Source organism: Lactuca sativa, chromosome 5, assembly GCF_002870075.4.
Source record: "Lactuca sativa cultivar Salinas chromosome 5, Lsat_Salinas_v11, whole genome shotgun sequence".
Lineage (NCBI taxonomy): Eukaryota > Viridiplantae > Streptophyta > Magnoliopsida > Asterales > Asteraceae > Lactuca > Lactuca sativa.
Window position 1 is genome coordinate 208,393,954 of NC_056627.2, and position 4,814 is coordinate 208,398,767.

General features: G+C 39.2%; 1 pseudogene; it reads right to left on the bottom strand.

Moving 5' to 3' along the window:
- Window positions 1-757: 757 nt before the first annotated feature.
- On the bottom strand, window positions 758-876 carry LOC111906162 (5S ribosomal RNA; annotated as a pseudogene).
- Between the last annotated feature and the right edge of the window lie 3,938 nt (window positions 877-4,814).

Below are 4,814 nucleotides of genomic sequence, written 5' to 3' on the forward strand. Positions count from 1 at the left end.
TAACTATTCTGGATTTGGCTTACCACGCTTTCCGAAGCGTATCAAGCCTTCCGAGAGTGAGATTTCCAAAAGGATTTGGACTCTCACTTGAAATTCCAAGGTTTTCTTCCTCTTTCTTGTCTTCCCAGTCAAGGGCCACTCCCTTCTGAGTCAAAGTCATAAGAGGTTTCATAATCTGCGAGGAGTTCTGAATGAACTCTCGACAGTAGGTCAGCGAGACCTAGAATTTGGCGAATTCCTGTCAGCATCCTCGGTGTTGACAATATCTCAGTGGTTTTAATTTTTGGCAGGGTCCTCAAGAATTTCCACATTACTGGTAATGTGTCTTAGGAATTCGACTCTTCAAATAAAAAAAACTCGCATTTTAGAGAATTCCGCGTAAAGCTTCTCTTATCGTAATGTTTCCAGGGTTTGTTGTAGATGCTCTTTAGGATTTCCTTCTTACTACGAGAGTAGATAAGTAAGTCATTTCAAAAAGACAATGATGAACTGATCCAAGTAGGAATGGTGTATCCTATTCATTAAGTTCATGAATATTCTGGGTGTATTGGTCCTATCCGAGAGGTATCACTATGGACTCGTGGTGTCCGCATCGAGTTTGGAAGATTGTCTTCGGGACATCCCCTTTTTAAAACTCATAACTGATGATGTTTGGACCTCAGACCTATTTCTGAAAAGTAAATAGTTCCTTGCGGTGGGTCAACCAATTCATCTATGTGTGGCAGAAGGTAATGATTTCTAATGGATGTCTTGTCAAGGTATGCACCACGAGGACTTCCCAGGGTATCACCCATCCTAGTATTACCCTCACGTAAGCACGCTTAACTGCAGAGTTCTGATGGGATCCAGTGCATTAGTGCTGGTATGATCACACCCGCTGAAGTCTGTCTTCTTGAAGAATAAGGCTGGAGCTCTCAAAGGTGAGGAGCTTGGTCTTATTATTCTATTGTTGAGTAGTCGTTAAGTTGTCCGAACAGTTCTTGTATCTCCATTGGTGTGAGACCATAGGGCGATCGGTTTACAGCAGTCGTATTGGGTCCCAAGTTTGTTCGCATGACGATGCGTTCACTCATAGTCTCGGGCAGTTCTTCGTCTGTATAAGCGGTACTTCGGTGTTCTGGACTGACAGCTTCGCTAGAAAGATGATTTCGGAGAAAGAGATGTGCGCATGAGACTGATATTGCGAGGATCGAATTGACTCAAGTCGTATGATAAAGTCGGAATCATACGGAAAATAAAGACATTAGATTTGAACATAAGGCGTTACAGAAAAAACACAACAGTGCAACCTTTAACAGAGAAACTGTACTTTAGATTTATTACGAGACTATTGCTGCGAACAAGGTATACTACAAAAGATAATTACACGTAGCTCGAGGACCCCTTAACTGACGGGATCTCGCAAAAGATAAGACTCTAGTTGCACTATTTCTAATTAGTTTATGAGTCTGGTACAACGAACGCCTTAAATACTTTAACGTGGGTCCAGAGTAGTCTTCCCCGCGGCGGTGATCGGTAGTATCATTCCGTCTGTGCCAGCATTCGCTGCCTCTGGGCAGTTCTTTTGTAGTGACCCACCTTGCCCACAACCGTAGCAAGCCTGGTTCGCACCGGTGTTGGGCACTTGGTTGTTCGGCCTTGCTGGGCTCTTGCAGTAACGTATAGTGTGTCCCTTTCTATTGCAGTTTGAGCACTGTATCTCCCGAAAAGGTCCGCGGTGGTGATAGTTGCATTTGCTGTACTTTGGGAGATTTCCAGCATATTGTCTGGCTGGGTTAGGGACAATTGGGATACCCGAAGGGATGGTAGTAGGAGGTACTGATGTCGTGGCTGTGAGGGTCGTTACTGGTGGTTTCTTGTTCGCCCTTCGAAGCAATTTGTCCTTAGATTTAGCCCAACACTTCAGTTTTTTGCTCTTGGTCTTGGGACTCGGGGTGTCGTGGTAGTTTTTTGGTCGTTGAGGTACTTGATTGTTACCTGGATTGGAATTGTTGTTAACAATCCCGCTAACATTCACGTTGTTAGCGTTAAGGTGGGTCAGAATAGCTAACACGACAGCCAAGATTGCAGCTTGAAAGGTAGCTGCATCAATCTGAAGAGTTGGTGTTTGGTTGATTGGTTGATCGTTTTTCTTTGGTGACATGATTCTATTTCACGGAAAGGAAATGAATTTGTGAGCGAGTATGGTTGAACCTAGACGTAGTTCGATCGTTCATGTAAAGAATAGAAGTATGTTCTCTTGGGTTCGACCTACATCCTTATGATGCAGTCCTAGCAAAGAGTGGAAGTAAGTTCATACAATGGTCTCAAGATGTTTGTCGTTCACGCCAAGGTACTATAGGTTGGTGGATAATATGATCCATCCACTGAAAGAGACTTGGAAATGTCTCCGGAGTGTGTTCTTTCATAGTATAAGACAACATAATGAACAATCAAAATATAAGGCGAGTCTGGACTAGTCCGTCTTCACAAAACCTGGTTGTCGTACCTGTCTATTTGTGACCTGAGAATACAAGTTATTTTGAAAGCGAGTATGAGCCAAAAAGCTGGTGAATTCATAAGTATTAATGTGTCTTTGATTTGTAAAAATGTAAAGTAATGACTTGCAAACCTTTGGAAAAAGATTGTATAAGTATGAACTGTTTGAATGTAGTTGAAAGCGTTTGAATACCCTAGCAAATCCCTATGATTTCTATTAGTATAAAGAGTAGCCTTTTCCCAAGACTTGTATGTTTAGAAAGTAGTCTTCTACCAAGAATCAAATGTTTAGAAAGTAGTCTTTTACCAAGACTCAAATGTTTTGAAAGTAGTTTTCTACCAAGACTCAAATGTTTAGAAAGTAGTCTTCTACCAAGACTTGAATGTTTTTCTATAACAAAGATGGTTTTCCCATCTATGACTACTATTAACAATATAAAGTGTACCTCGTCATTTATGTGAATGTATCACAAAATAAAAGTAATACGAAAAATATAGCCATGTAAGTGTCATCCTTTTGTATTAGGATCAACTCGACATCGCAACTGTCGAAAAGGTATTAACCTTGAACTTCCGTAGATTGTTCATTTTCCTCTGTAGCTGGCAGCAGGTTTAAGGAATGGTTAGTCCTGAAAAGGTACTCCTAATATAAGTATTAACCGTAGGTATCCGTGGATGTTCATTTCCCTCAGTAGCTAACAGCAGGTTTAAGGAATGGTTAGTCCCGTAAAGGTACCCATAATATAAGTATTAACCGTAGGCATCCGTAGATGTTCATTACCTCTGTTGCTAACAGGTGGGTTCTGGAATGGTTAGTCCCGTCTAGTTATCCTTTAGCACTAGGATAGGCAGAACTAATTTACACATATAATATGTACTAGTAACTCATCATATAGAATCTAGGTACAAGTATCCATGTAAGTGTATACAAGTAAATGTATTTATGTAAATGTATTCATGTAAGCGTATCTATGTAGACGTATTCATGTAACATGTAGTGTATAGTATAGACTCATGAATGAACTGACTTTGGTGTAATTCCTTGTAATAGGAATAATGTTTGGTATCTTCTAACTATCCCTATAATAGTTTACCGGAAGGAAATTGATGTCCAAGAAGGTTTATATACCCTTGCTACACAAGAGTGTGGGAACTGAATGAAGGATAAAATCCATCATATCAATACATACATACATACATACATATATATATATATATATATATATATATATATATATATATATATACACATAAGAACATAAGTGTATAGATATAGTTTTGAACAAGAGGATGAAAAATGGTTTTGTAAGACATTTAAGAGTTTTGAACAATAACTAACAATGACTTGATGTCATTTTAATAAACATTTCAAAAGTATCTCCTTTGATAACAAAGTATAACAAATTCTGTAAAAACCTTTGTAAATATTAACAACTAAGAAAGATGACTTGATGTTAGTTTGTAAAACGTTTTGGAAAGCCATTTACAGAAATCTGTTTGGTAAAACAACTTAAAGTGTAGTAAATCCTTTAGTATGCTAGTTATTAATCACATAGTTGATATAATAACTAGCATGATTCAACCTGTATTCCCCCCCCATTAAAGCATTTAAAAACATTTAGAAACATTTCAAAAGGTAAATTCAAGGGGTATGATCTCACCTGCAGTGAGCGGATCGGAAGGAAGTGTCGGACAAGTGCTCTGTGTCAAGTGAAGACTTAGACACACAAAATGATCCTAATTACATATGAAGACATATGTATATAACCAATTAGTGATTTTAACACTAATTAAACATGTATAAACATCCTATTGCGAGGAAAACACTTTGGTCAAGTGTTAGGAGGCTATCGGGTTGCAACAAAGGAGTGCAATGCCTCATACGGAAGTTTATGGTCCAATGACCATCTATATTGGAGTTTATGGCCCATGGGAGTTTACTCTTGGCCGTAAACTCTCTATTAGTCACCAAAAGGGGCTTAAAACTCTAAGGGCTTAGTTGGTTAAGTGCTCCAAAGGGTTAAACAAGAGTTTGGGTGGGTTTAAGGTCCTAAAATGGCCTTGCTTGGTGTTCACGACCCTGGGACCACTCCCCCATGAGTTTATGACCGTAAAATCATGGTAAGGAGTACCATTTCGTGAAATGAAGTCCTTAACTCAAAGGGTTGAGGTTCTATGCTAATATCCAAGGCTCACTAAAGTGATAGGGTGTCATTTGCACCCTTAAAAGGGGTTAATGGACCCTTAAAAGGGGTTTACGGCCCATGAACATGTCTTGGCCGTAAACTCCTTCAATCCCATGATTTGTTATGTTTTCAAAGCTCTAAAAATGATAT